Source organism: Ovis aries, chromosome 5, assembly GCF_016772045.2.
Source record: "Ovis aries strain OAR_USU_Benz2616 breed Rambouillet chromosome 5, ARS-UI_Ramb_v3.0, whole genome shotgun sequence".
Lineage (NCBI taxonomy): Eukaryota > Metazoa > Chordata > Mammalia > Artiodactyla > Bovidae > Ovis > Ovis aries.
Genome location: NC_056058.1, coordinates 30,417,162 through 30,435,666, shown reverse-complemented (window position 1 = coordinate 30,435,666; position 18,505 = coordinate 30,417,162).

Below are 18,505 nucleotides of genomic sequence, written 5' to 3'. Positions count from 1 at the left end.
AGAATAATCTTTGATAAACAAAAGCTAGTTTAAGTTTCTTGGCTTAATTAAAATAGGCATGCTTTTAGTGTTATCAATAATAAATGTAATGTTAATATACAACTTTTATTTTACCTAGGTTTACTAAAAGTCAAATAAGCTCATGTTATGTCTGCTATAAAATTTGTCAGCAAGAAAGACAATGGTTAACTGTGAACCTTAATGAATACACACAATTGTTAATAAGTAAATATATGTAAGATAAAAGTTTATAAATGAGCATTTCAAAAGTAATTATGCCTTATGTTATATCTATATAGAAATAGTTTCCAGTCTTTTTGGTAATTTGAAATTTGAAAGTTTAACTGAACTAAATTAAATGAGTGTCTTTGAATATATAGGTCATTTTCAAATAAGATAAAATATTGACACATTAACTACTTAATATAGTTTTATCCACCTCTGATTCCATTTACATAGGAATTAAAACATTTGATTTTATTAGTAAACATGTTTTCTGTACATAAGAAAATTTGCTATGAGGAAGAATATATTTTTGCAAATTATGAAATATATTTATGAATTTGCAAATTCACAGAATGCTAATGTAACAGTCTACAGTTATTTACTTCTTAGTTTTCACTAGGAATTAAGGATTCTAAGGATTAAGAGTTCTAGTAAATACCTAGTTAAAACTATTAGAAATTATAGGGTAAAAGAAGTGACCATGTATAAACAGTAAGGTAAATAAAATGACTGTTTCAGAATGTCGAAGATGTAAAACATAGGACAAAATCTGAAAGGATATTTTAAAAAGTTGTAGGTTTGTGCAAAAAGAATCTTGGGAAAGGCATTTTATGTGTGGTCAAACTGGCTCAGATTTGAATGGATTTATTTAAATTTTAGAAAAATTAGAATTTTGTTTTTTCTCTGTTAAACAAAGTTTTATTAGTTTATGATAGGTTCTTAACATGAAATTGTACACAAAGGTTTTTCTTTACCTTTTAAGTAATCTGCCTGGACAGCAAAGATGTTCTTACCAAAATAATTTACTGTGCTTCATGTTGTCTTTATCATACTTGGTTTACTTGAGAAAATCCAGTATTTTCACTATTAAGAGTTAAGTTTTGTTCACAACTACATACTCTTCAGCATTTGCCTTTATCATCTTCTCTTGTCTCTTTGGTGACTTGAATTTTCCATAACAGTCAAAATAGTTACTAGAAGCCCTATTTTCCAGCAAGCATATCAATAACTTTTAAAGATGTAACCTAGATGTCCATCAGCAGATGAATGGATAAGAAAGCTGTGGTATATATACACAATGGAGTATTATGCAGCCATTAAGAAGAATACATTTGAATCAGTTCTAATGAGGTGAATGAAACTGGAGCCGATTATACAGAGTGAAGTAAGCCAGAAAGAAAAACACCAATACAGTATACTAACACATTTATATGGAATTTAGAAAGATGGTAACGATAACCCTGTATGCGAGACAGCAAAAGAGACACAGAAGTATAGAACAGTCTTTTGGACTCTGTGGGAGAGGGCGAGGGTGGGATGATTTGGGAGAATGGCATCGAAACATGTATAATATCATATAAGAAACGAATCTCCAGTCTAGATTTGATGCATGATACTGGATGCTTGGGGCTGGTGCACTGGGATGACCCAGAGAGATGGTATGGGGAAGGAGGTGGGAGGGGGGTTCAGGATGGGGAACACGTGTACACCTGTGGCAGATTCATGTTGATGTATGGCAAAACCAATACAGTATTATAAAGTAAAATAAAGTAAATTAAAAAAAAAAAGAAAGAATAAAAAACTTTTGTATTTGTTCCAGGCTTGTACATAGAAGGAAAAAATAATAACCAAGACCTGTGTCAATCTTGAGTCACTTGTTTTGGGGTCTGTGGTAACAGGATTGTACTGTCCTGTCACTTCATGAGAAATTATTTCTGGGGCACATGTTACCACAAATCTCAGGATTATGGCAATGCAGGGCCTTATCATCCCCTGTGACTCTGTACTTTAAAGACTGATATATTGAAGCTGTTACTGAGGGCAGCATAAACAGGCCTAAAAGAAAACCAAGAGTGGAAATATACTCCTGGTGACAGCAGATTTATGCAGACCCTGCATTTCCCTTGGGACACATTTTAGTTCTGACCCCAGCAGCAAGTAATGGGAGAACCCAAAACAGACTCCTTGAAGCAGATAAGAGCAGTGTTTTCTTTCTTAATTTGCCCTAAGCACTTCTGCAGCTCTCAAAGGGAAGCTTGAGGAAATGAAAGTAAGTTTTCTCCCTTAAGAGCTGTTTGGCAGACTGACCAAAACTTTCAGATGGTTATGTGACAATTACATAATTAATTGTCATAAATCTTATGAATTGAATACGCAGATCATAGATTCTTATTCTTAAACTGTTGAAAGTTTTAGTATGTTAGAAGAAATGGCTTCTTGAGTTAAAGAAATAGGGCTTCTGAGTTCTAAACATTTGAACATTATATTTTGTTTTGGGTTTTTTTGATACTTCAAGATAGTAAATTATACAGTTCTATATTATTATGAGACTCAGATTAATTACTTAGTATCTTGAAATTTTCCATTTTGGAAGAAGCTATTAATATTCTTTGTATAATCAAACCCAACATAAAATATGTTGGATTTAGATGTGTGTGTTTGTATATTCTCTTATAATGAAAGAATAATTTTTAGCTAAAATCAAATCCATATTTTCACCTGACTCTCATTTAGCCTTCAAATTAAAACATAATAGAATTTAGCAAAAATATTGCAGTGCGTTGAGTTTAATAAGGGAGTTTCAGTTCACTAGTGGTTCAGTTCTTAAATGTATACATTTTAATGTTTCAGGTATACAGCAAAATGAATCAGTTAAACATATATAGCTATCCATTGTTTTTCAGATTATTTTTCCATATTGGTTATTATAGAATGTTGAGTAAAAGTTCCTGTACTATACAGTAGATCCTTATAGTTACCTATATCTTAAATATAGCAGTGTGTATAAATTAATCCCAATCTTCTAATTCATTCCTTCTCCTAATGTTTTCCCTTTGATAACTATAAGTTTGATTTCAAGATCTGAGAATCTGTATTTGTTTTGTAAATAAGCTCACTTGTGTCATTTTTTATTAGGTTCCTCATATAAGTGGTATCATATGGTATTTTTCTTTTTCTTTCTGACTTACTACTTAGTATCATAATATTTTGGTCCATCCATATTGCTGCAAATGTCATTATTTCATTCTTTTTTCGTGGATGAATAGTATTTCATTGTATACATGTACCACATCTTTATTCACTCCTCTTTTGGTGGAAATTTAGATTGCTTCCATGTCTTGGCCATTGCAAAGAGTGCTCTGATGAACACTGAGGTACATGTGTCCTTTTGAAGTATGGTTTTCTCCTGATATATATTCCCAGGAGTGGGAATGTTGAATCATATAGTATCTATGTTTAGTTTTTTAAAGGAACCTCCGTTTTGTTTTTGACAATAGTTGTACCAGTTTTCATTCCCATCATCCATGCTGGAAGGTTTCCTTTTTTCCATACCCTCTCTAACATTTATTGTTTGTACATATTTTGATGATGACCTTTCTGACTGGTGTGAAGTGATAAAATTTGGCAAAATCTGACAAACTTACATTATTTGTTATCTCTAATTATCAAATGCCACAAATAAAGTACAGGAATGTCCTGCCTTGTCTATGGAAGGGTTGGCTACTATCATTACTGTTATTTCCAATGAGAGCTGTCTTCTGGAAACTAAAGTCATTAAGACTCAAAATCATAAGAATGATAGTGAAAGTGAAGGTTGCTCAGTCGGGTCCGACTCTTTGCAACCCCATGGACTATAGAGTCCATGGAATTCTGGAATGGGTAGAATACTGGAGTGGGTAGCTTTTCCCTTCTTCAGGGGATCTTCCCAATCCAGGGATCGAACCCAGGTCTCCCACATTTCAGGCAGATTCTTTACCAGCTGAACCACAGGGGAAGCCCAAGAATTCTGGAGTGGGTAGCCTATCCATTCTCCAGTGGATCTTTCTGACCCAGGAATCAAACCAGGGTCTCCTGTATTGCAGGCGGATTCTTTACCAACTGAGCTATCAGGGAGTACCCCACATCATAAGAATAAAACACTTCAAATTATAGCCTAAATGGTCATTAACTTTATATAATAATGTACTTTTAAAAACCATATTTTATTAAATATTCATTATAAGTAGATTAGCAACTTTGTTAGGGTTATCTTTCATTATAAATGAATTTGATTGGACTGTTTATTAGTCCAAATAGTAAAATAGTAATTAGTAAATAGTAATAGTAATTAGTAAATAGTGAAATAATAATTAGTAAAATACATGATATATCACAAAATTAGAATCTTAGAACTTGATTTTTAGCTAAAGTAATTTATGAGTGGGCTTCCCTGGTAACTCAGTGATAATCTGCCTTCCAATGCAGGAAATGTGGGTTGGATCCCTAGGTTGGGAAGATCCCCTAGAGAAGGAAATGACAACCCACTGCAGTATTCTTGTCTGGAAAATCCTATGGATAGAGGAGCATAGCGGGCTACAGTCCATGGGGTTTCAAAAGAGTTGGACATAACTTAGCAACTGAAAAACAAGAAACAACAAAAGCAATATATGAGTAGCTTTAAAAGAAGTCCTTTATTATCAAGAATGCCTATGTAATCCATATTCCTTTTCAAATGTGTGCATGATTTTCTAGTCTTGTACATTCATAGAATTTATTTGTAGAAATTATAATAGGCTAATGATTTATGAGGTTTATTTAAAAATCATATTTAGATATTTTATGCAAATATAAAATCTATCTGAAGAAATAAAGTTTTCTATTTTGTTTTCTCTTCCAGCAACTAGATTCTATTTTAGAATCAATTTTATATTTTGAAATTTTCATATCTTTTATTTTAGTTTATTTTGTAGAACGGATTGAAGTCACATTTCTCCCTTGGTAGCCTTACTTTATCAATCTACTTCCTGAGAAATCTCACCTGTTCATAGGTTTGCAATCAAAATTTTACTCAGAATTAATGTGTGATAAAAAGATGCCATAGGATTAGCATTTTCTTTTGTCCTTGAGATTCATTTTACTCAATGTTGTGCTGCATATTACAATTCCAGATCTTATAAGGAGATGAAAATCAACACCTCCAAAGGATACTTCATTATCTTTCCTCCAGTGTAATGCTATATCCACTTTTTGTCCCTTATAACAGTGATTCCTAACTTGTGGTTACTCTGGACTGTTAAATATCTCCATCTATCTATCTATATATACACACACATATTTTCATATTATTTTCCATTATGATTTATTATAGAATATTGAATATAGTTTTCTGTGCTATGAAGGCTCTCGAAGTTATCTATTTTATATATATAGTCGTTTGAATCTTGGAGAAGGCAGTGGCAACCCACTCCAGTGTTCTTGCCTGGAGAATCCCAGGGGCGGTGGAGCCTGGTGGGCTGCCATCCGTGGGGTCACACAGAATCAGACACAACTGAAGCGACTTAGCAGCAGCAGCAGCAGCAGCATCAGCAGCAGCAGTTTGAATCTACTAATCCCAAACTCCAAATTTTTTCATCCCTTATACCCTCCCCCTTGGTAAACATGTTTGTTTTCTATTTCTGTGAGTCTCTATTTTATAAATTCATTCATATTATTTTTTAAATTGCATGTATGAGTGATATCATATGATATTTGTCTTTCTCTGTCTGAGTTACCTTACTTAAAATGATAATCTCTAGGTCCAGGTCGCTACAAATGGCATAATTTCTTTTTTATGGATAGACAGTATTCCATTATGTTTATATATACCACGTCTTTATCTATTTAGCCATCAAAGGACATTTGGGCTGCTTCCTTGTCTTGGCCAGATAATCATAACCCAGATAATCACGATGGTATGATCACTCAGCTACAGCCAGACATCCTGGAATGGGAAGTCAAATGGGCCTTAGAAGCATCACTATGAACAAAGTTAGTGGAGGTGATTGGAATTCCAGTTGACCTGTTTCCAATCCTAAAAGATGATGCTGTAAAAGTGCTGCATTCAATATGCCAGCAAATTTGGAAAACTCATCAGTGGCCACAGGACTGGAAAAGGTCAGTTTTCATTCTAATCCCAAATAAAGGCAATGCCAAAGAAAGTTCAAACTACTGCACAATTGCACTCATCTCACATGCTAGTAAAGTAATGCTCAAAATTCTCCAAGCCAGGCTTCAATAGTACACGAACTGTGTACTTCTAGTTTTTCAAGCTGGTTTTAGAAAAGGCAGACGAACCAGAGACCAAACTGCCAACATCTGCTGGATCATTGTAAAAGCAAGAGAGTTCCAGAAAAACATCAACTTCTGCTTTATTGACTATGCCAAAGCCTTTGACTGTGTGGATCAGAAACAGCTGTGGAAAATTCTTCAAGAGATGGGAATACCAGACCACATTATGTGGCTCCTGAGAAATGTATATGCAGGTAAAGAAGCAACAGTTAGAACTGGACATGGAGTAAATGGCTGGTTCCAAATTGGGAAAGGAGTACATTAAGGCTGTATATTATCACCCTGCTTATTTAACTTAAATGCAGAGTACATCATGAGAAATGCTGGACTAGATGAAGCACAAGTTGGAATCAAGATTGCCAGGAGAAATATCAATAACTTCAGATATGCAGATGATACCACCCTTATGGCAGAAAGCAAAGGAACTAAAGAGCCTCTTGATAAAAGAGAAAGAAGAGAGTGAAACATTGGCTTAAAATCAACATTCAGAAAGCTAAGATCATGACATCTGATCTCAATACTTCATGGCAAATAGATGGGGAGACAGTCAAAACAGTGAGAGACTTTATTTTTTCGGGCTCCAAAATCACTGCAGATGGTGACTGAGGCCATGAAATTAAAAAATGCTTGCTCTTTGGAAGAAAAGTTATGACCAATCTAGACAACATATTAAAAAGCAGAGACATTACTTTGTCAACAAAGGTCCGTCTAGTCAAAACTATGGTTTTTCCAGTGGTCATGTATGGATATGAAAGTTGGACTATAAAGAAAGCTAAGGACTGAAGAATTGATGCTTTTAAGCTGCAGTGTTGGAGAAGAGTCCTGAGGGTCCCTTGGACTGCAAGGAGATCCAACCAGTCCATCCTAAAGGAAATCCGTCCTGAATATTCATTGGAAGGACTGATGCTGAAGCTGCAACTCAAATACTTTGGCCACCTGATGCAAAGAACTGATTCACTGGAAAAGACCCTGATGCTGGGAATGATTGAAGGCAGGAGCAGAAGGGGATGACAGAGGATGAGATAGTTGGATGGCATCACTGACTTGATGCACATGATTTTGAGTCAACTCCGGGAGTTGGTGATTGACAGGGAGGCCTGGCATGCACAGTCCATGGGGCTACAAAGAGTTGGATGTGACTGAGCAACTGAACTGAACTGAGTTGTCTTGACTATTTTGAATAGTGGTGCTATAAACACTGGTGTACATGTATCATTTTCAATTAGAGTTTTCTCTGGATATATGATCAAGAGTAGGATTGTTGGATCATTCGGTAACTCTGTTTTTGTTTTTTTAAGGAATTTCTGTACTATTCTCCATAGTATCCATACTAATTTATATTCCTACTGACAGTGTAGGAGTGTTCCTTTTTCTGCATACCCTCTTCAGCATTTGTTACCTGTAGGCTTTCTAATGATGACTATGAGTTCTTTATATATTTTAATATTAACTCTTTCCAGATGTATGATTTACAATTATTTTCTCTCATTCAGTAAATTTTTATTTTGTTGATGATTTCCTTTGCTGTGAAAAAGTTTCTAAGTTTGATGTAATCTCATTTATTTTTGTTCTTATTGCCATTGCAACAAATCTTTTATGTTGCCATTAAAATGTTGAATATTTTTTATAAAGGATGAGTTTGAAAATATATTGACTTTTAAAGCAAAATATAATAATGGAAACTTATTAAGTGTAAGATGTGAAAGCAAGTATGTGACTTCTAATGTTATGATTATTTAATTCAAATAACATCAAATTGATGAATAAAATGAAAGTGCCCTTTTAGTAGACAAATGAAAAATATACTCTGGTATATTCTGGAAATAATGTTCAGGACTAAAAAGGTAAGCTATTAAGCCATAAAAATATGTAGTAAATTCTTTCATTTGAAGAAACTATGATTTAAAATTCTGTGTTAATTTCAGTTGTACAACATAATGATTTTTTGAAGATTATATTTCACTATAACTCAGCAGTGGCCACAGGACTGGAAAAGGTCAGTTTTCATTCGATTCCCAAAGAAAGGCAATGGCAAAGAATGCTCAAACTACTGCACAATTGCACTCATCTCACACGCTAGTAAAGTAATGCTCAAAATTCTCCAAGCCAGGCTTCAGCAGTGTGTGAACTGTGAACTTCCTGATGTTTAAGCTGGTTGTAGAAAAGGCAGAGGAACCAGAGATCAAATTGCCAACATCCGCTGGATCATGGAAAAACCAAGAGAGTTCCAGAAAAACATCTATTTCTGCTTTATTGACTATGCCAAAGCCTTTGACTATGTGGATCACAGTCAACTGTGGAAAATTCTTCAAGAGATGGGAATACCAGACCACCTCACCTGCCTCCTGAGAAATCTGTATGCAGGCCAGGAAGCAACAGTTAGAACTGGACATGGAACAACAGACTGGTTCCAAATAGGAAAAGGAGTATGTCAAGGCTGTCTATTGTCACCCTGCTTATTTACCTTCTATGCAGAGTACATCATGAGAAACGCTGGACTGGAAGAAACACAAGCTGGAATCAAGATTGCCGGGAGAAATATCAATCACCTCAGATATGCAGATGACACCACCCTTATGGCAGAAAGTGAAGAGAAACTAAAAAGCCTCCTGATGAAAGTGAAAGAGGAGAGTGAAAAAGTTGGCTTAAAGCTCAACATTCAGAAAACGAAGTTCATGGCAACTGGTCCCATCACTTCATGGGAAATAGATGGGGAAACAGTGGAAAGAGTGTCAGACTTTATTTTTTGGGGCTCCAAAATCACTACAGATGGTGACTGCAGCCATGAAAGTAAAAGATGCTTACTCCTTGGAAGAAAAGTTGTGACCAACCTAGATAGCATATTCAAAAGCAGAGACATTACTTTGCCGACTTAGGTCCGTCTAGTCAAGGCTGTGGTTTTTCCTGTGGTCATGTATGGATGTGAGAGTTGGACTGTGAAGAAGGCTGAGCGCCAAAGAGTTGATGCTTTTGAACTGTGGTGTTGGAGAAGACTCTTCAGGGTCCCTTGGACTGCAAGGAGATCCAACCAATCCATTCTGAAGGAGACCAGCCCTGGGATTTCTTTGGAGGGAATGATGCTAAAGCTGAAACTCCAGTACTTTGGCCACCTCATGCGAAGAGTTGACTCATTGGAAAAGACTCTGATGCTGGGAGGGATTGGGGGCAGGAGGAGAAGGGGACGACAGAGGATGAGATGGCTGGATGGCATCACTGATTCGATGGCCATGAGTCTGAGTGAACTCCTGGAGTTGGTGATGGACAGGGAGGCCTGGCGTGCTGCGATTCATGGGGTCGCAGAGAGTCGGTCATGACTGAACAACTGAACTGAACTGATAGGTTATTATAAGATATTAAATAAAATTGTCTGGGCTACATTGTAGAGAAAACAACAACAACAAAAACAAATAACATCAAATTAATTTTAAATGATCTTTGAATAAAACAGAAAAGACAGAATAAATATGGCAAAGGAAACATATTGGCATATTTTGTCATAATTAATTATTCAACAGCTTCTCAGATATTAATGTTTTTTTTGTGTAACATTTTATAAATAAAAGCTTAATTTGGGGACAAAATCCTTGAGAAGCCTTGGAAATATTTTATTTTATTTTGTTTTTCTAAGTGTCAGGATTTAACTTTAACTTCATATCAGTTAGCTATCTTATCAGGATAACCCACTGATATGAAAATAAAATGAAAATTTGTTTCTTCCAATTACATTCTTTACTGTGCTTCACCTCCCTAAATTTTTTTAAAATATTTATATATTTTAAAATATTTCTGGAGTTAATTGATTTACAAATGTTGTTGATTTCAGGTGTAAATTATTCTCTGAAAATTACATAAACTACTGGAACCATTTTTCATTTCATAACAATTGTTTTTTAAAATTGTAGTGCTACACCTCATATGATCAGTACAACTTTGAAGGATTAAAAATTTTCTAACTCACGCTAGAGTCTGAGACTAGTTTTGGGAACAGAACAACAAAGTTTTGCACATGTGTTGTGGAGGAAAAGGAGAATTAGCCTCATATACTTAATGAAAACACAGTAGTTACTCTAGGAATTGTTTACCCCTAATAAATGCTACAAGATCTGTAGCTTAAAGCAACACAAATTTATTATGTTAAAATTCTGGAGGTCAGAAATGACAGGGTTTACTGGACTAGTATCAAGATAGCTTATGAATTCTTTGTGAATGCTGTAGGAAAATGGTCCCCAACCTTTTGGGCACCAGAGACCCATTTTGTGAGACAGTATTTCTTGGATAGGGGCGGAAGGATAGTTTCAGTTTCACCCACTGCTCACCCCCTTCTGTGCAGCCTGATTCCAAACAGGCCAGGGACAGGTACTGGTCCATGGCATGGGGGTTGGGGATCCTTGCTCTAGAGAGAATTTGTTCTTTTGTCTTGTCAGCCTCTGGAGGGCACCTGCATCCCTTAGCTCTTAGCCACTTCATCCCATGTGTAGCATTTTCAAATCTTTCTAACCCTGGACCTCTTGTTTCTCTTTTATAAAAAACCTCATGATTGCAAAATTTCAATTCCACAAGAATATATGTGGAAATATTTGGTTGGTTCCAGCATCTTCTCTATGGTGGTTGTTCAACAGCTAGTTGTGATTTTGATTGGAGGAGGTAAGCACATGCCTTCTGCTCTGCCATCCTGAACCAATCTATGTGTATAGTATTTGAAGAAGCCACATTTGGATTCTAGAGGAGCAATAAAAAGTGGTGAAAAGTATACAGGCTTTGGTGCTGTTTACAGCAGGTTCAGACCCTATAGCTACTACTTGCCAGCTAATGAATAATTTTCCACAAGTTCTATAGTATTCATTCTCTCTCTAATTCAGTTTCATCATTTATTGAATGGAGATATAAGAACCCTTCAATTTATGTTTTTTTTTTTTTAATGAGAGCTACAAATATTTTACCTAGTATGTTGCCATGAAATTAAAAGATGCTTGCACCTTGGAAGGAAAACTATGACAAACCTACACAGCATATTAAAAAGCAGAGACATCACTTTGCCAGTAAAGGTTCATCTAGCCAAAGCTATAGTTTTTCCAGTAGTCACGTACAGATGTGAGAGTTGGACCATAAAGAAAGCTGAACGTGAAAGAATTGATGCTTTCAAATTGTGGTGTTGGAGAAGACTCTTGAGAATCCCTTGGATGGCAAGGAGATCCATCCAGTCAATCCTAAAGGAAATCAGTCCTGAACATTCATTGGAAGGACTGATACTGAAGCTGAAGCTCCAATACTTTGGCCACCTGATGCAAAGAGTTAACTCATTGGAAAGGACCCTATTGCTGGGAAATACTGAAGCCAAGAGGAGAAATGGCTGACAGAGGATAAGATAGTTAGGTGGCATGACTGACTCAGTGGGCATGTGTGTATGTTCTAAGTCACTTTAGCCATGTCCGACTCTTTGCAACTCCATGGAACATAAGCCCTCCAGGCTTCTCTGTTCATGGGATTCTCCAGGCAAGAATGCTGGAGTGGGTTGCCATTTCCTACTCCAGGTAATCTTCTCAACCCAGGGATCAAACCCGAGTCTCCTACATTTCTTGCATTGGCAAGCGGGTTCTTTACCACTAGCCTCACCTGGGAAATTTGAGCAAACTCCAGGAGATAAGGATAGGGAATCCTGGCATGCTGCAGCTTATGGCATTACAAAGAGTTGGACATGACTTGGTGAATGAAGATGTTGCAAAGTGCTTGTTGTTAGTGATACTATTGTTATATAAATTAATTTATATGTATACTTGGAAGTCCTAAAATTAAATTATTTTCCAGATACTTTTCTCCTAAATTCTATGCCAGACACTATTGTTGCTGAACATTTAAACACATATGTAAAACTTAAAGTGACAAAAACTGTTTAGAGTTTAAATATGAAAATCAAGGGAGGGTCAGGGAAATCTATGAATTTTAGATTTTGAGACTCACCTTTAAATTTTGAGTAGGGTTTTAGTTGCCATGTTAGGTGGGAAAGGGAATTCCAGAAAGGTGACACAACGTGAAAGGGGCATGCGCATGCATGAATGTACACGTGTAATTAGTTTATTTCAGATTATACAATTTGTGGGTTTTTTAAAAATGATATCTAGAACATAAACCCATGTAATTATGAGCTTAATAACTCTTTTAGTGAGAGTGTTAACTATAATATCCAACAGTGTAGTAGTTCAGCTTTTATGTGAGATCTAATTAAAACATAAAGATGTTTTCAAAGTGCAATAACATTGCTTTAGAAATTCATTTTTCTCTCATTTTTAACATATTTTTATTTCATAAATATTCCCTAATGAAAATGAGAATTTCAGCTTAATTATTAAGTATATTACTTAAAGTAAGGACCATCCACACAGAAAATAAAAAGAGGGAAAAGAAGAAAATAAAGAGTACTCTTGCACTTGTATTCATACTTATATTCATCTAACCATCCATTCATTGCAGGCCTATCCTGTATGCCACCCACACTGTCCTAGACATGGAAGGACTTAGTCATCACATAGATTTGAGAGAAGGAAATGTCCATAGTTGTAGAAGAGGGAGTATTTTGGAAGGGATTGCTACCTGAATTAGAGAACCACATGAAGAGAGGCAGAGAGGGAAGGAATGGCCTGCCATTTGTCATTTAGCAGGAATAAGGCCAAGGCACCCTATAGGAGTTCAGCTGCAGAGGTAGTTGGGATCCATACTACAGAAAGTACTCAAGTCTTGCTAACATTTCTATACATTTCCTCCTCATTGAGAGCTCTTGTCATTGGATGATTCATCCCAGTTGTTTCCTTTCTTTCCTCTCTGGTCTAGCCCAGTCAGGTCACTTTAATAACCCTCCTTGTCTTATCCATTAATATTCCAGAGCACCTGTCTTTACCTATTCGGCTTTGCATCAATACAAACATTAGTCTTACATTCCTTATGTAAGAAGTGCTGAGCAGTGCAAGAGAAAGCCACACATTCAGAGAAGAAAAAAAAATCTACAAAATCTTACAGAATTATGCCACTGAAAATCTATGGTCTCTAGTGACAGCTGGTTCCTAAATGTCCTGATAAGTTGGGTTAGTCCAATCAAATCAGGGCTATCCTGACTCAAGTCCCTTGCTCTAGAGTTACTGCCCATATTTTATATATGTTTTACTGGGCATGTTAAAAAAAAAATGTGTGTACTTTTTAATCTGTGTATATACATAGAGCTCAATTCTATTATCATTGAATAGTTTGTTCCTGAACTTCATATAAATAAGTTTCACAATATAAATACTCTTCCTGATTTTCAAAAATTTATGTTGATGGTAATAGTCATCCATGAATGTTTGAAAAAACTCACTAGTTTAGAATGAACTGGACTATTTGTGTCTGGAGCTTTCTTTCTGAGAAGTTTTAAATTATAAATTCAGAATCTTTAGTAGATAAAATGCTATTTGGACTTTACTCTTATAATTATTTTTTTCAAGGAATGTGTACATTTCATTTCTGTTTTCAAATTGGCAAAAGGTTTGAAATATATGCTTTCAAAGACATGCTTTCATTTCTGTATTTGCATGCTTTTTTTAAAAAAAATCTAATTTCTTTTTTTAAACCATTTAAATAGCTGTTTGTTTTTTTTAATATAAATATTTATTTTAATTGAGGCTAATTACTTTACAATATTGTATTGGTTTTGCCATACATCAACATGAATCCACCACGGGTGTGTTAAACATGGTTACTTTGAAATCTTTAACTGCTAACTTTAAAGTTTGCACTCTATCTGGGTCTGTTTATATTCATGATTTTGCCTCTCAATTACTAGTCACTTCTCTTTTTCATTCCATGTCAAGATAGTATTATTATTACAAATATTTATTATATTCCTGTCATTGCAAAGAATGGAGATTCTAGATTATGTGACCTTTAGTTCAGTTCAGTCTCTCAGTTCTGTCCAACTCTTTATGACCCCGTGGGCTGAAGCATGCCAGGCTTCCTGTCCATCACCAACTCCATGAGCATGCTCAAACTCATGTCCATCGAGTTAGTGATGCCATCCAACCATCTCATCCTCTGTTGTCCCCTTCTCCTTCTGCCTTCAATCTTCGCCACATCAGGGTCTTTTCCAATGAGTCAGTTCTTTGCCTCAGGTGGCCAAAGTATTGGAGCTTTAGTATCAGTCCTTCTAATGAATATTCTGGACTGATGTGAAGAACTGACTCACTGTAAAAGACCCTCATGCTGGGAAAGACATAAATCAAGGGAAAGACAGCTTTCATCTTTTTATGTAATTTCTATGTTATGCTTTTTAAGGTATTCAGCTAGTTCACTGACATTTCAAATTTTTTTGGCATAAAGTTTTTCATAAAGTACTGTTGCTATCTGTTCAATATGTATTTGAAAAATCTGTAGTGATGATCTTCCTTCAATCCTAATATTGTTTCTATCTACCTTTTGTCTTTTTGTCTTTATCATTCTTACTAGAGAATTAATAATTTTATTAGCTTTTTTAAAGAAATAACATTGATTTGGGGGATTTTCTCAGTATTTCTTTTTAATGTTACAGATTTTTGCCATTTTCTTTATTTTTCCATGTTTTCTAACTCCTTGTACTCTATTATAAACCATTGATATTCTCCTTTTCTAAAATGTACATTTAGTACTATACATTTTCCTGTAAACTTTGCTTTAGATGTTTCCCACATGTATTAAAACTGTTTTTAGTACCATTCAGTAAAAAAAATATAATTACTACTTTTAATTATTATTTGCTCATCATTTATTTAGAAGTATACTGTTGATTTGCAATGTAGGAGAACTTTCTGTTTGTCTTTAAAATATTCAATCCTAGCTTAAATATAATATAATCAGAGGACAGTTCTTTATATTTTCAATTCTTTGAACTATGGTAAAACATTTTATAGCCTAGTATATGGCTTATCTTGGTAAATATTCAAATTTCACATAAAGATAATGGGTATTCTACAGTTATCTGGTGTTCTACATATATCAATTAAATTAAAATCTCTTTATACCTTCAAATACATCTTTCTAAATTGATATTTTATCTGTGTAGACTATAATTTACTATGAAAAAGTACTAATATCTACTTCTATCATTATGAATTTTACTTTTTTCTTTTTCCTGTCAGTTTTAGCTTCATGTATTTTGAAATTGATCATTTTTATATATTACTTCCTAGTATTTTTAACTTACAAAAATATGTTTGTTTTCTTTTTTCCTTTAAAATCTAATTAAAATACTTTATCAACTTTTTTGGTATATATTTTTCCAACTAGTCATGTTTTAATTTCTTTTTTTTTTCTTTTTTTTACATTTAAGTGAGTCTCTTCTAAGATGTATATACTTGCATTGTTGGAGGAGGGCATGGCAATTCACTCCAGTATTTCTGCCTGAAGAATCCCACTGACAGAGGTGCCTGTGGGGCTACAGTCCATGTGGTAACAAAGAGTTGGACAAGGCTGATGAGACTTAGGACAGCACAGCATAGTTGCATTGTTAAATTGATTCTGTTGCCAAAACTCAGCATCTGTTCGCTGGTGCCAAATAGAAATGCAGAGACAGACTTTTGGGTGAAGCAGAAAAAAAGTAGCTTTATTGCTTTGCCAGGCAAAAAAGGCCACAGCAGGAGAACCTCAAAACTGTGTGTCCTGACTTGGATGGGTAGTGAAGAGTCTTATGGTGTTCAAAGTACATGGCATGATCAGCTTGTGGACATTTTTCTGATTGGTTGGTGCTTAGGTAATCTAGAGTCAGCATCATCAGCTTTCTGGTTTCAGCTGGGCTGGCGTCTATGTGCTTGTGGGTAGCATATGGTTAACTTCTACCGATATGAGTTTAACTATCTACAAAACAGCTCAAAGGACTTGACTCAGAATATTGTCTATAGTTCTTGAAAGAAAGTAAAAGTGAAGTCGCTCAGTCATGTCCATCTCTTGACAATCCCATGGACTATAGCCCACCAGGCTCCTCCATCCATGGGATTTTCCAGGCAAGAATACTGAAGTGGGTTGCCATTATCTTCTCTAGGTGATCTTCTGACCCAGGGATCGAAGCCAGGCCTCCCGCATTACAGCCGGATTCTTTACAATTGTTCTTGAGGAGGAACTAAATATTTGACTAGTGGTTTTCTACAGATGGAAGGCAAGTGAATAGCATCAATGGGAGTATTCTGAGAAGGCCTCATAGGGTCCTGCTCAGTTACAACTCCAACATTGTTTGAATTTCAATTGGCTTATTATTCACCTTACATGTAGCACATTATCTGATATATCTACAATGTTAAAACTGCTCCTTATATATATATTTTTAAACCAACCATAATTATTCAAGGAAATATTTTTGCATGCTCAGTTCAGTTCAGTCTCTCAGTCATGTCTAACTCTTTGTTACCCCATGAATTGCAGCACACCAGGACTCCTTGTCCATCACTAACTCCCAAGGTTCCCTCAAACTCATGTCCATCGAGTCTGTGATGCCATCCAGCCATTTCATCCTCTGTTGTCCCCTTCTCCTCCTGCCCACAATCCCTCCCAGCATCAGAGTCTTTTCCAATGAGTCAGCTCTTCTCATGAGGTGGCCAAAGTACTGGAGTTTCAGCTTTAGCATCACTTCTTCCAAAGAACACGCAGGACTGATCTCCTTTACAATGGACTGGTTGGATCTCCTTGCAGTCCAAGGGTCTCTCAAGAGTCTTCTCCAACACCACAGTTCAAAAACATCAATCTTCAGTGCTCAGCTTTCTTCACAGTCCAACTCTCACAGCCATACATGATTACTGGAAAAACCATAGCCTTGATTAGGTAGACCTTTATTGACAAAGTAATGTCTCTGCTTTTGAATATGCTGTCTAGGTTGGTCATAACTTTCCTTCCAAGGAGTAAGTGTGTTTAGTTTCATGGCTGCAATCACCATCTGCAGTGATTTTGGAGCCCAAAATAAGAAAGTCTGACATTATTTCCACTGTTTCCCCATCTATTTCCCATGAAGTGATAGGACCAGATGCCATATTCTTAGTTTTATGAATATTGAGCTTCAAGCCAACTTTTTCACTCTCCTTTTTTACTTTCATCAAGAGGCTTTTGAGTTCCTCTTCACTTTCTGCCATAGGGTGGTGTCATCTGCATATCTGAGGTTATTGATATTTCTCCCAGCAATCTTGACTCGCTTGTGCCTCTAACAGTCCAGTATTTCTCATGATGTACTCTGAATATAAGTTAAATAAGCAGGGTGACAATATACAGCCTTGACGTACTCCTTTTCCTATTTAGAAACAGTCTGTTGTTCCCCATGTCCAGTTCTAACTGTTGCTTCCTGACCTGCATACAGATTTCTCAAGAGGCAGATCAGGTGGTCTGCAATGCCCATCTCTTTCAGAATTTTCCACAGTTTATTGTGATCCGCACAGTCAAAGGCTTTGGCATAGTCAATAATACAGAAATAGATGTTTTCCTGGAACTCTGTTGCTTTTTCGATGATCCAGCAGATGCTGGCAATTTGATCTCTGGTTCCTCTGCCTTTTCTAAAACTAGCTTAAACATCAGGAAGTTCACGGTTCATGTATGCTGAAGCCTGGCTTGGAGAATTTTAAGCATTGCTTTACTAGCGTGTGAGATGAGTATAATTGTGCAGTAGTTTGAGCATTCTTTGGCATTGTCCTTCTTTGGGATTGGAATGAAAACTGACCTTTTCCAGTCCTGTGGCCACTGCTGAGTTTCCCAAATTTGATGACATATTGAGTGCAGCATTTCACAGCATCATCTTTCAGGATTTTATATGCTACCTTAATCTTAATTCTGCCTTCAATAATTTAAGTTATGGTTAATCAATTGTATCAGTTATATTTATTGAATATCATTTTTTTTTGTCAGTTGTAGTGTGTGCTAAGTTACTTCAGTCATGTCTGACTCTTTGGTATCCTATGGAATGTAGCCCACAGGCTCCTCTGTCCATGGGATTCTCCAGGAAAGAATACTGGAGTGGATTGCTATTTCCTCTTCTAGAGGATTTTTCTGGGATCAAACCCACGTCTCTTGCATCTCCTATATTGGCAGATGGGTTCTTTACCACTAGCACCACTGGGAAAGCCTGTTATTTGTCAAGAAATAACAATTATTTTTATTAGACAGTATTAGTTTTCACAACAACCTGAAAGAGCATTTGTTAGCATAATTCATTTTGCAGATT